Raw genomic sequence first — 14,893 nt, 5'->3', positions numbered from 1 at the left:
TCCATTATATAAAGCCCTCTTTGTCAGAACCAACAGGAAATAAGTCTCTGCTTTGAGTTCCAGGAAAGTTCTGTTTCTCCGGGAAAAAAAAAAAAAAGTTTGTTTCAAATCTTAGGGTATTGTAAACAATAACCCTTATCATCTTTTCTCCCTTTCATGGGATGCTAAAAGACCCAGCATCAGGTCTTGATTTTCTTCGGGCAAATATAGAGGACCTCTGAAGCATACATTCTACATTTAATGTTACTGATGACATAGATTTTAAACCCATATTATATCATATTGCTGATTATTTCTCATAATTGTGTTATTTTACCTTATTATACTACATTCAGGTTTATAAAACAATTTCAAATTGTTCTTTAAAAAGAGGGTGAATACACACATGCACACATACATACACACATACTTAAAGTATATATAAATAAATAATGTATGGACCTCATCAACTGTGGCCAGGTAATTAACCTCTCTGAACTTTGTTTTAAACTTAAAAACTATCAACAGTACATACTTTATGGTACTATAATGTATGTAGTACCATTTGATTTATTGATATATTTTAACTGAAAGTCTGGAACACTGTAGGTACTCCATCAATTTTTGTTCTTTTACTGTCCTTCTAAAGAACTGGCAATTTTGATAAATCAGTAGTCAGCAGAAATATTAATTTGCCAGTAATCCTAGGAAAGTGGTGATTCTGATTCTTGGCATAAGGTGAAGACTTAAAAGGATCTTGCCTCAGCAGATTTAGGTTGAAACACTAATTAAAACAGGCTGTAACAATGGAGGAGAAGTAGAATAGACACAATATGCCATATATAAATCTATATAGTAATTAAAACGTAGTCATAGTTCTCAATAACGACAGCTCCTGGGCAAGAAGTTTTTAGTGCTGAAATATCAGGATTGCTGAATTCATATGAAGGTTTATTAAACTGCTTGAGGCAGACAGTGCACATCTTTGTGCCTAAGTCACAGAACATCCTCCTATAAACTTTACCTTTGGAAACATGTATGACTTCTAAACAAATGAGCCAATACAATCTGAGACAAGATGGAAGTGGGGGTTCCACCAAGCCAAAGGAAGATCACTTCTTTTTTCTATAGTATCAAGTCCATGTGTGTGTGTTTTTTTCCCCATCAGTTTAAAAAGCACTAATCCTGAAGTCTTAAAACCTTGTTTCAACTATAGCTGTAACATCTTCTAGCTCAAGAGCCTTGGGAAAGACAGGGAGTTTCTTCCTCTATAAACAGGGGTAATAATATACACACCCCACAGGGTGGCTGTGAGGAGTAAATGAAATGATATACATCAAGCACTTGGCAAAATGCATGACACATAACACACAGGTGACTCTATGCGCTAAAGAGGTAAGTGATAAAGCGAATAAACCACAGAGTGATAGCAAATGAAACAATGAAGTTGTTGTGATCATTTGGCAATGTGTCAACATGGCTAGACTGAACTGCATCTCCCAGAATTCCATTTCTTGTAAATTTCCAGTTAGTGTGGGAGATTTTGGGTGCAAGTGAAGCAGCAGCCATTTTGTAACACACAAATTTGCTAGCTCACTCCATTGGCATAGGCTGTGGCTAGACCAAGGCATTAAGATATATTTAATGTCTTAGAATAACTTGTGGATCACCGTATTTCAGATACTCCCTGAACTGCTGGGAAAGGGTAATATAAAACCTGGAAACTGTTCATTGAAACAGATTATGTGAAACTTTATGAAAGAAGAAGGCAAAGGTTTCATAAAAATGACTGGCAGGTAATAGGTTATTAAAATTTTTTATTTTTGTTTTAAAGTTCTGAATCTCAAGGATGATTAATAAAGAAACACAGAAGAATTTTACTCCTTTCTCCTATACCCTGGATCCTTTCCTCTTCCTTATAATACACATTGTTCTTCCTTCTTCAGAGTATTCAAGTTCTCCCATTATCCTAGATATTGCTCATGGGCATTTAAATGTGTTCAAATCTTGGTCCCATTAAAAAAAAAAATCTTTCTCTACCTATCACTATGTTCTCTCCCTCTATTTACAACCACATTTCTCAGAAACAGTTATCTCCACTCTGTCCATTCTGTCACCTCCCACTTGCTTCTCAACTTTTTCCAAACTGGTTTTTGCCACTCACCTTAAGGCTATCAAAAATTTCCATGGTACTTAAACTCAATGGAGAGTTTTAGGATTTACTTAGCAATACAATTTGAAAACCATAGAGATACCTCATACTTCAAATATCCGAAACTCTACTGACACTCTTCTCCCCAAACCTTGTCTTCCCCAGTATTCCTGCCCTTGGTCAACAGCACTGCTATTCCCACAGCTGCACATCAGAAATCTGAAAGTCATTCTTGAAAATTTTCTGTCATCCTCACACATGCATTGGTCACCAGGTTCTGTTGTCTCCTCTGAAATATCTTCTGAATTCATCCTCATCTCCCTATCTCTAATGGCACTGTCTTAGTTCCAGTCATAATTATGGCTTTTAACTTTTTTATCTCCTTCCATTCAATTCTACTCCCCTCCCAGTCATTCTCAGTGCTGTAGTCAGGATGTTTTAAAAAAGGAAAAAGGGAAAAAAGGAAGGCATGAAGGAAGGGAAAATGAAAGAGAGAGGGGGAGTGAGAGAGAGAGAGACAGAAGGAGTGAAGGAGTAAGGGAGAAAGAAAGAAATCTACTTTTCCATTTCTTTGTCTCAACAATGGTTTCTAGTCCCAATCAAAGGCCTTCTGTTCTATGGACCATATTCCTCCCCCTTCAGACCATGGGGCTGACTTTTCCTCCAAACCAGTCTTCATAGAGCAGCTGTCATTTTATGAAACACAATGTGCTTGATAACTTTCAAACGGTGCTCATTGCTTTTTGAATAAAATCGGAACTCCTCAGTGTGACCCTCAAGGTTGCGTGCAATATGTCTCTGTCTTCATTTTTTTCCTCTCTTCTTGGCTCTCTGCTCTCCCATCACTCTGGCCATGCTCCATCCTGTCTCAGAATGTTTGCAAAGGCAGATTCCTCTGTTTTCAACAATATTCTTCCAAAACTTTTTCAGTTTACTAACCAATTCCCACTAATCGTCTTGCTCTCAGATTTACCTTCTGTTAAGTCTTCCATAACCTCCCTGGTAGGTCAGACATCCCTGGCAGAAGATTCTCAGCACACATTGCACTTCTCCTTTGCAGCACTTCCCACAATCAGAACCAATTAAATGCTCACATACAGCTTCCGGGAGGCCAGAGTCTGTGTCCGGCTTGTCCTCTACCATAGCTTTAGCATCTGGTACACTGTCATGTGTAGTTCTCAATAAATTTTGAATGAAAATGCTGATTCAATCATTATTCTAATTCTTCAACGAAGTGTTGAAATAGGAACATCTTCCTCTTTAATAGATGAGTAAAACAGTGTAACGTCAAAGAAAATCCAATATGTAAAAAATGTATCAAAGTGAAAGATTTTAGGAGCTAAGTGTTTGCATTAAAATCAAGTGTTCATTACATTATATGTATTCAATAAATATTAAATATGTGAATTACAAAGGTGAATTAGACTGTTTATAATTTTTTAAACAATGCAACTACATTAGTAAGTTTAAATTCAAACAAATCATGCTTGCGTACTGGCCTCCTTTTCTCCCTTATGTTTATCTTTATTTCCCTAATTTTGAGGAGGAAATGCACGTTTTTCCCCTCAAAACATTTTCTTCTTGGCAGAATAACTTTGTTTTCAGGGATGAGAAAAATGCTATTTGCTGGAAATACGAAGAAAGATTTCTCATTAAAGTGGATCAACTGTGGAAAATTGCTCTCACTGACACCGTAGAAGTGTTGTCTTTAGAAGAATAGGAGCAGAGAATTAATCTCTAGACCTTAGAATCAACTGTTAATCCCCAGATTGACCACATCATGTCATGTTACCCATATCTGCAACCTGGAGTCCTCCCCAGAACCAACATCACCTCCCATCAGTGGGAAGGGTTCTGGACCCTCTGAAAACTTCTTTTTCTACCAACTTCACTGAAGCTGGTGATTATACAATTAGGTTTACTACATCAAATTGATTCAAATGGCCTTTACTTTGCTTTCCTTCTAACAAACAATTTAGGGGCACCTGCCATAGAGCAAGGAGGAATTCTGCCGTGTACAAGGTAATATTTAATGGGAACGAGTGATAAATACATGGGCCCTACTTTAATTCACAGTCCATAAGGTTCCCTGGCAAATAGGATGATATAAGCAGCAGCAGGATTCTCAGGCAGCAAAGTATCTTTGGAGGTGGTGACCATTGAGCTAGGATATGAAGGAGAAATAAGTGAGTCAGTGATACATGAGCACAGCAAGGGACAGAAGGGGTTGTATGAAGGGGCAAAAGCATCCATTAATATGGTTATAGATTCAGAAGCTCATTAGTATAATTGGACTTGAGAAGAGGTGGGATGAGGAAACAGAAAAAAAGACCACACAGGGCCTTTTCATTGAAGCCATCAAAATTGTGAAACAAATGTGACATTTTATGAGAATCATGCTGGAGGATGGATTAGAAGAGGTAGGATGATTTGAAGGGGAAGAATTTAATTTTTACCCTGTTTCCCAACATCTTGCACAGTGTCCCAAAGTAAGTCATGTTTGATAAATGTTTATTGAATATTGTTTCTCAGTGATATGAGTTAGAAGCCTGTTGCATCAAGGGATCACTAAGTCATCATTCAGCTGTTTGTAATTCAAGTAGAAAGTTCAGATCACTTCCAAGGAAAAGGATAACAGGGGCAGGAGGAGAGTATGGGGCCTGAAGACATGACAGTGGAGGCACAAGCAGAGGGTAAGGGACACTGAAACAGGAGGGGGAGGGCACTTAAGATAGGTATTTCAAACTCAGTAATTTTTCTACAGACAGTTATTCCCAGCTCCATACGTCAATTTCTATAGCATGAAATGTAATTACCATAAATGTACATAATAAAGACCACCTTTGCTAGGCACTGCACTAAGCACGTTCAGGCACTGCTATTCACAAATATTTACTGAGCATCCACGGCCAGTGTTCTAGGCCCTGCATGTACAGTTTGTGTCGTGGAGCTTATATACCAGCAAGAAAACAAGGGACAAACAAGGGAAAAAATGACTATATAGCACAATCCCAAGCTGAGAGACAGTAGAACATAATTGTCAAGAGCATAACCTTTGGAATCAATACTGTCTGGCCCTGAATTCTTACTTGACCACCTGCCTGTGACTGTATGACCTTGGGTAAGTTACATCACTGCTCTGTTTTATTTCCCTACCTGTAAAATGAGGTTAATAGTACTTATCTATCTCTCTGTGTTATATGGAGTGTTAAATTAGTTAACAACTATAAAGAGCTTAGAAGAGAGCCAAGCAAATATTAAATGTTATTATTAGCAAATGTTTTTATTGTTGATGTCTTATAATGATTAGTGTTATCAATAAGCACTATGAAGAATACTCAAAGCAAGGTAAAGGAGAAGAGAACCAGACAATTTCAGGGTAGGAAATATGGGTGGAAGGAGATAATTTAGATAGAGGCATGAGAATAAGTATCATTTCTGAGAAGATGACATTTCAGCAAGAGATCTCAAAGAAATGAAACAGTGAGTGACGTGACTATTTGGAGGGAGCATTTCAGAGACAGAAGAGTAAATACACAACATACAAGGGGCCACTGGAGGGAAACCCACTTGGTTTGATGGAATTAAGAAATAGAAAGAAGAAAGAAAGAAAGAAAGAAAGAAAGAAAGAAAGAAAGAAAGAAAGAAAGAAAGAAAGAAAGAAAGAAAGAAATGCTGTGACCAGAAATGGGTGAGCAAGGCAGAGAATGAGGTGAGGTAGGAGAGGTGAGCAAGTATTAATTCATTTTGGGCTTTGTGGGCCATGGGAAAGGAGTTTAGAGTTTTCCCGAGATGAGAGAATGCTACAAAGGGGCTGTGAGCAGAGACGCAGCATAATCTGGATGTCTTTTTAGAAAGACCACTCTGACTACACGCAGAGAGAATGGACCACCACAGCTACGGGCAGTAGCAGCAATTCCGGTGGTTCATTTAACCCACACATCAAACAAGTGAGATAAACATTATTGTTCCCATTTTACAGTAAACAGCAGGAGGTTCCAAAACAATTTATCAGAAGGCACACAGGTGTTTTGGCCCTAAATCCATGTGTGTTTTCTGCTCTGTGGGAAAGCCTCCTGGCCTCCTTGACTAAGTCCAACGTCTGTTATATGTTCACATGGTAGCATGTTCTTCTCCTTTATAGCACCTATCAAGTTTAATTTTACACTAGTTGGGTGATGGCTTGTCTCATGTCTAAGAGCAGTGGCAGCACTTACCAGTGTGTCCTCAGGGTCTATCTAGCATATACAGCAGGTGCTCACAAATTATTTGTTAAATAAATGATAAACTGCATCACTAACGTAGAAGGGGAAGAATAAGAAGTATGTGAATAAATATGGAAATGACATGGAAAAAGGAAAAGTTAAATTTAACATACTAATAACAAAGGCCTTAGTGTCCATTTTTTTTAAGTCTTGGTATTATTTTTCAAATGATTATTCATAAAAGTGAGAAAAATATTTTTTTCTAAAGATTTTTATTTATTTGAGAGAGAGAAAGAGCATAAGCAGGGGGAGCAGCAGAGGAAAAGGGAGAAGCAGGTTTCCCGCTGAGCAGGAAGCCAGACACAGGGCTTGATCCCAGGACCCTGGGGTCATGACCTGAGCCGAAGGCTAATGCCCAACCGAATCAGTCACCCAGGTGCCCCAGAAAAAATATTTCTTAAGACAAATGAAAACTCTGGAAATCATTTTAAATCATTTACAAAAAACACAAAGCATTAAACAAAGCACAACAGATCTTGTTCCACACTTCTGATAATACAAGAGAATCATTTTAATGATTTTCTAAAAGTTGCCCATGCCAAAGAATTAAGACTGTGGTACATCTACAAGACTTGGAAACAGACCAAAAAAAGTGAAATAAAAAGAATTCTAAACATTATCATTATAATATTAGTGATGACAATTGCTTCTATTTGCACAGTGCTTTCCAGTCTACAAAGAAATGCTGCATATATTATCCCATTGCTCACTTAGCAGGTACTCTGTATTTCATCCATTTAAACACACACACACACACACACACACACACACACACACTTTCTGGATCAGTTCTGCAGAGATCTCCTTTGCAGTGGCCTTGATAAAAGCTGACTGTGGAATTTTATTAAATTCAGCCCCCATTAAGACTTGGCATTGTTTGAAGAGCTATCAGATGATGCTGAGCTCAGAAAGGGCACCTGCTCTTACCTTCTGTCTTCATCAAACAGTACTCCCAGTCTTTCTCTTTTGGGGATAGAACTGATAACAAGCTTCTCTTTTCATTGGTATGTGAAACCAATTTCCATGCCTTCATTTTCTTTTTTGTGCCAGATACTAAGTAGATGAAAATGATTCCCTGTTCCCAACCCTAACACCTCTGAAATTAAGCCCTGGGGAAGCTGGAGGTAACTTCTTAGGCTGTTTGGAAAAATAACTCTACCAACTATCCAGGAACAAAGATTTGGCTATTATTCTACCCTGGCACATAAATGGCTCCTAGGACATGGTGAAGAGATGAGTCACAGTGTCCACAGATGTGCCATATCAATTGTGACAAACAGGATATACTCATATTTGTAACTCGATGATTTATGTTTAATATTGTTAAAAAAAGAAAATTGTCACTTCCTGGCAATTACTGTACTCCAAGCCACTGGCTTTTCTCTTGCTATATAGTAACTCATTTAATCCTAAGAACAACTCATAAGATGTATATCATTATCCCATAAATCCCATTTCCATATATACGAAGAAATCAAAGATCACAGAAATCAAGCAACTTATTCAAGGCCACACAGTGGGAAAATAGCAGAGCTGGGATTTGAACCCAGGTTACTTCTCTTACATTACTGTCTCTGCTTTCTCCAGTTCAATATAGGGGAGATACAGCATAAGGGTTTTGTAATGAGACATAAGTATAAAAGTATGTATGACAATAAGAAGATTTGGAATTCAGACCCAGGTGTGTTTGACTCCAAACTGTAGGCTCCTTCCACTGCCAACAAAAACGATTCCCTTTTCAGTACAACAAAATGCTCCCCTAGAGCAAATGAACCTTTAAAAATACTCTTCTTTGGAGAATTATTTTTTTTTTCCAAATTAGTTTAAGATAATAAATTCTAAAACAATGGTAAAACTTACAAGTGAATTAATATGCATTGTTCTAATCTGTTAACCTCCAGACTATGCCACATTGCTTAGTAAATCTCAATAATGGAAGCTAGCTCTTAACATCAGATTCAAGGACCAGGTCTTAATACCCTACCTCTACTAGATTCATCTACTACAGAATCATTGAGAAATATGTTGACTTAAACTTCATTAAGGATGTTGTGGAGATCTAAAAGAGTTAATACATTTCCAGACATATTTATTGCTATTAGTAAAGGTTATTCTGCTTGGAAATTACCGTCTAGGGCATCTGGAATTTACTTTCTAAAATAAGAGACAGTCCAGTAACTTCTGAAGAATATATGAAATTAAAAAAAAGAAGAAATGTCATTTTTTATGAAATCCCTGAGCACTGTTATAAACAACTCTTCTTAAAATGGTGTTAAAAATAGTGCGTATTACACATTGGCCTCCTACTCTATTTCTCCAGCCTTTCCTAAGTTTGAATAAGGAATAAAACAGCATCCTTCCTGTGTAGGCAGTTTGGGCTTCCTATGGCTCCCCACACCAATCAAGATAATAGGCCCTATTCTGCTTCCTCCACATTAAACTCTTGATTTTAAATCTGTGCATTTTGGCCCAGCAACTTCTGTTAATTTATATTTTACAGTAAATTTCCTGCTATATTTGATGAGTTAATTCTCAACACTAAGGGAAAAATGGGGTTTCAAAACTAATTTTCAGGGAAAATATAATTGGTATCCTAGGAATACAATCCATTCTGGTTTCTAAATGTATTACTGTTACCCCAAACCATTAATAAGATGGAATCAATGGTACAGGTGAACAGCTAAGCTTTCAATAGGAGGAAAGAGGGTAAACATGCCTGTGAAGGGAATAATGTATTAAGGAAAGATGAAAAGGTGAGGGAGAAAACATCCTATCAGTTGAATTTTTCAATATTTTAAGGAAGGCCAATTTTTAAGAATAAGGTGTGATTATTTTGATAGAAGTCTTGAAAAGTAAAGGGCTCCAGTAATCACTGAAAGGAATAGAAAATAAAATTGGCTAAATTCAAATAAATGAAAATATCGGTGTCAAGGGCCAAATTCCTACCTATACATTTAAGCCTCAACTCAAATGTTAAATATTCCTTGTAAATCCGAGTCCAACCTTTCTAGTTAATTAGTAGTTCTTGCCTCTGGAAACCTAAGTAAATATTTTACAATTATATCTTACCATTCATTTATAATAATTGTGACCTCCTACTTCTGCCCATGAAGAGTTAGCTACTAGGGAAATTATACTCCACCATAAATAATGAGATAACTAGACAAAATATATGAACCAACTATTTTCAGTCATTTGGTAATAAATATCCCTATGACCTCTGAGAAGAAAATAAAGAGGTGAACTTGACAGTTGCCCCAACCTACTGCCTGAAGGCAGTTTATAGGAGAAAGCAAGAAATACGGAAACCAAATGTGTAGAAACTGAAGTTTAGGGTGACTGAGGCAGGTAGAATTTGCAGGCAGAGTATGAGAGAAAGAGAAAGAGAGAGGCAAGGAGGGAGGGAGATAGAGAGGAAGAGAGAGAGAGAGAGAAGGTGCACACACCCCAGAGATCTGAGAAGCACCCTCCATGCCAATTCTGATTGTATAACAATCTAGACATGCATGGGTTGAGGATCCATGAGGCTGGGGATAGAATCATTGGAAACCAACAGACTGAACAAATTCAGAGCTCACATAGGGCTGGGAATATTTCACATTTCCACCAGCCAGAGTAGAGTGACTTCGTATTATTTGGGCATCAGGACAAAGAATAAGAAGCATATTGCCTTAGTTGTAGGGATAAAATCACCCTAATTAGCCTTAGATTTAGGGATGCCTTAGGTAGAAAGAGATTAAAAGCAAGCCTTAAAAATATTAATCTGATTTCATGTAACTTAGTGTGCCTGGGAAAATCCAGTACTCTAATGGAATATAGCAACCCCAGCAAGAAACAATATTAAGTACACAATGTCTAGCATCCAAAAGATAGTATTACCAGGTTTGCAAAAAAGCAGAGAAATCTGACTCATAATCAGGATAAAAAAAAATTGACACAGAGCCAGAAATTATAGAGATGATAAATTTAGATGATAAGAATGTTTGAAAAACGAATACAAACATATGCTCCATGTACTTAGGAATATTGTGAAAACCATGGACAGGGTGAAGAGGATGAAAAGAAAAAATAGAATATATAAAGGTGAAAAATAGATACCTGAAGTGAAAATATACTGGATAGAGTAACCACCGATTATGATGCTGCAGGAGTAGACAAACAGTAAGCTTGAAGAAACAGTAAGGGAAGCTGTTCAAAATGAAACAAGGATTTAAAAGGATTAAAAAATGAATAGAGTATCCATGATATGCTGAATGATATCAAGTACTCTAACATCTGTACAAATGGAATCCCAGAAAGTGGAAGAGGAAAGAAAATCTGAAGAAATAGTGACTGATAATTTTCCAAACTTAATGATAACTGATACACATCTACGGATCTAAGAAGCTCAACAAACCCCAAGCGGAATGAGCAAAAGGAAGACCACACTAACTCTCCTCATGATAAAAATGAAGCTAAAAAAACAACAAGGGAGCAAAGAACAGAGAGTAAATACATAAAGCAAATAGCAAGATAGCAGATTGAAGCTCTAGCTTATGAATAATTACATCCAATATAAATAGTCTAAACTGTTCAATTACAAGGAAGAGATTGAGGGACTGGATAATGAGGCAAGATCCAACTATATGGTATCTATAAGAAACTGAACTTAAATAAGAAGATACAATATAAACTCCTGTGACTTCTTTAAGGATGTGGGCTATATCTAACTCAACTTTATTTCTTTTTTTTTAAAGATTTTATTTATTTATTTGACAGAGAGAGAGACAGCCAGAGAGAGAGAGAACACAAGCAGGGGGAGTGGGAGAGGAAGAAGCAGGCTCCCAGTGGAGGAGCCTGATGTGGGGCTGGATTCCAGAACACTGGGATCACACCCTGAGCCGAAGGCCGACGCTTAATGACTGAGCCACCCAGGCGCCTCTCAACTTTATTTCTAGGGCTCAGTTCAGTACTAGTACTCAGAATCTACTCAAATCTATTTGTTAGAACAATGAATATATTTAAAACTTATTTCATAGCACATACAAGGAATATTCTAGGAAAACCTTGGTAAAATAATCACTTTCTGCAAAATAATAGGTTTACAAAAGGGGAAAATTACTTTAGAAAATCATTAGGTAATTGTTTTAAGAAGACATTGTATGTTTTGTGTTTATTTTATGCTAATTTATCCATTTCCTTTGAAAACTCCAGAATATAGATAATCTTTCAAGTCAGATGTCAGTAACATTTTTCTGCAAAGGACCAGATGATAAGTATTTCAGGCTTTGAGAGCCATACAGTCTCTGAAGCAGCTATTCAATTATGCCATTGTAGCATGAGAGCAGCCATAGACAATGTCTAACTGAATGGTGTCACTATGTACCAATAATACTTTATTTACAAAAAACAGCAGTAGTCCAGATCAAGGCCCATGAATTGCAGTTTGCTAAGCCCCATTCTAAGAATAGGATGATTGTTCAAAGTCTTTGTGGTTATGTGTTATCTATCCTTGGAATGTGCATTTATCACTACTGTAGAAAGCTTTGATCAGAACCAGTAGTAGATTCACACATCTTTTTATTTCAGTTTACCTCATATATACTTTTCTTGGTTAATACAAATAGAAAAGACAAGATCTCAGACACTGACAGGTAATTTATTTCCTATACCCAAGCTCTTCAATGCTGTTTTGTGCTTTTATTGTATTGTCATAGCCCAGATAGCTTGTAACTTGGAACACAACCTTAACTATTTAAGTGCCCACTGTCATCATTGTCAGCTCTTACTGTCAGTGGGAATGAAGGTTTGATCAATTCTGTTTAGGACATGTGATACACATTGCAATAAACTGCTCCTTCTGCTTTTCCAAAACACTTATATTAACTTTTTGCATATAATATATATATTATATATATATATATATATATGTATATAGACATGAATTCTATTTAAGAGAACTTATTCATTTGGGGAAAATTGTACAACTCATAAAGGAAAATCATGCATTTGGTGTCAATAGGCCTGCTTAAAAGTGGAGTAGGAATTTAGGATTTAGATTCTGTTTCTGTTTACTAACAGAATCTGTATAACCCTAGACAAGCTATTTACACTTTAAGACTGTTTTCTCATCTATTAACTGTGAAAACAAGGTATACTTCATTAAGAATGCGACACGGAATGAAATAATGCATGAAAAAAAAATTTAACACAGAGTTTCATAATGAAGCTTAGTAATGGACATTCAATACATTTTTAGTATTATTTTTATTCCATGTGTTTGAAACACAATAAATGTTTAACAAGTAAGAGATAGAAAACATATATACTTGTGTACAATCTACAACTAATATCTTACCAACTTTTCTATCTTCAGAGTTAAGCATAATGCCTGATAACTACTAGGTACTCAAATATTATTGGATGACACTGAAGTGAAGTAAGTCTCTACATATGGACACCTTTTTCCACATAATGATGACTTTGTATTGTCATTAAATCATTTATTACTCCCACTACTACCCAAGAGGGTCATTTGCAATATTGACCTTGGTTCCCACCCAAATTTACATTTTTATGCTATGACAGATATTTTATATGTAAACATAAATGAGTTTTGTTAAATACTCAAGTCTATGAGTTTAGGTACTATTATTCTAACTTAGGAAGAAAAATAAACAAACAAAAAATAAGAGTTCCACAGAAGTTATTCCAGTCACCATGCAGGAGAATTAGGTTGAAACTTAGGTTTGCTAAGCTTTGGAATTCATTTTTTAAACTGCTGTGCTACCGTGTCTTTCATTAGAAGTGCAAGTCCTTACCAATTGTCACTGACTTCAAGAAGAAGGGGAAGAAAAAGTTCGTATTACACATGCACCTTAAACATCTCATTTATGATGTTCTTATGACAACACTTTGAAGCAGATAGAATTATATTTTTCAGATAAGCAAACTAAGGCTGAGAGAAGATAAGTAACTTGCCTAAGGTCATATATTGCCTTCCTTCAGAGGAGTAGAAACACAAAAAACAGCTTCGTTTACTTAGCCATTCTATTGAAAGTTGACCCCTGAACCAAGTTGGTTCCAAATCCAATCAGGCATTTGGCCAAGGCGATAAAGGGCTTCATGCCACAGATATGGTTGAAGCATTAGAAACATGACTTTCCCAAATTGTATAATGTCACATAAAGAATGCTTGATGGAACAGCTGCACAGTCCTGCAGTGAGAAATCTCCTGGGCCAGACATTCTAACAGTCTGAGGATCATAAGAAGGGAAAGAGAACATGCACGGAGTCTTTGCCCTGTGCCAGGTATATGTAGGTACATTGATCTTCCTAACATAGTAGGCAAACTTTATCCCCTCACTTTATTCTTGTGGAACTGAAATTTTAAAAGCCATCTCACTTGTTCTAGGTCCTTTAACTGGTGAACAATAAGGTGAGTTTTTGAATCTATACTCTCATTAAAACACCATGAACAAAATGTTAAATGGACAATATAAATAACTATGATAATGCTTAAGGGAGAGGGCTTTTACCTCCTCCCCTCAAGAAACGAACATAAACTCTTACCAGGAAGAGGAAACTCCTCTTTCCTGCCCAGAAAGCACTACCTTCTCTACACGTTGCAGCTGCTTGCTATATACAATCCATTTACAGACTTTAATATTCAACAATTTCACAGGTCTGAGCTGCTTCTCACCTACATAAGAGTGACATATGGTGATATAAAGTGACTTTATTAGATACTTAGATTCCCTATGAAAACTTGAAGTGTTACTCATTTAAAAGAGAAAAAAAATAAGCTGTATAATTACATCTTTATAATCTATCCTATTGGAGGAACCTTCCCAGTTTCCCCAGATTGGAAATAAAGCAAGTAGCAAGGTCATAGAAAAATATTTGGAGTCAGACATTCAGACTAGCAGACCTGGGTCAAAGTTCAGGTACACTAGGGATTGCTTACATGACTTTGGAATCCCTTATCCACACACAGGATAGTTCAGAGAACTGAGCGTGATAATGAAAGTGGAGTGCCTTTACTTTCAGTGTGTGGCCCACAGCAGGGTCCTTAGAAAACAATTCCTTCTCCTTTGTGACAGTCACAAACAAATGGCAGAATTCTTTTTTATTAGCATTAATAACATATATATCCATCCTCCTCCACAGAAGGAAAGCAGTGTCTGACTCTTTGTCACCTATTAGGTTTCTATTTTACAGGTTCATTATGGATGTTCAGAGAATTATTGGCGAATTGAAATCACAGGCAGTAGACTTCTGAGCCAGAATGAAGGAACCAAAGCCCAATGCACAATATTGGACTCTGACATAGGTAGAAAGTGCTAATGAAGGCTTTAATCATGTGTGTGGCCGGGCGAGAGAACAAGCAGGGGGAGTGGCAGGCAGAAGGAGAAGAAGAAGCAGGCTCCCTGCTCAATAAGGAGCCCGATGTGGGGTTTGATTCCAGGATTCTGAGATCATGACCTGAGCTGAAGGCAGATGCTTAACTGACTGAGCC

The 14,893-nt window shown here is 36.9% G+C and overlaps 1 protein-coding gene across 8 annotated transcripts in view; it reads right to left on the bottom strand.

Moving 5' to 3' along the window:
• DLG2 (discs large MAGUK scaffold protein 2) overlaps positions 1–14,893 on the bottom strand; it is a 1,327,559-nt gene that overhangs the window by 773,562 nt on the left and 539,104 nt on the right. The window lies entirely within an intron of this gene.

Source organism: Ursus arctos, unplaced genomic scaffold (genome assembly GCF_023065955.2).
Source record: "Ursus arctos isolate Adak ecotype North America unplaced genomic scaffold, UrsArc2.0 scaffold_22, whole genome shotgun sequence".
In the NCBI taxonomy this organism is placed as follows: Eukaryota; Metazoa; Chordata; class Mammalia; order Carnivora; family Ursidae; genus Ursus; species Ursus arctos.
The sequence above is the reverse complement of the archived record's forward strand: the minus strand, read 5'-3'. Positions and strand labels throughout refer to the sequence as shown.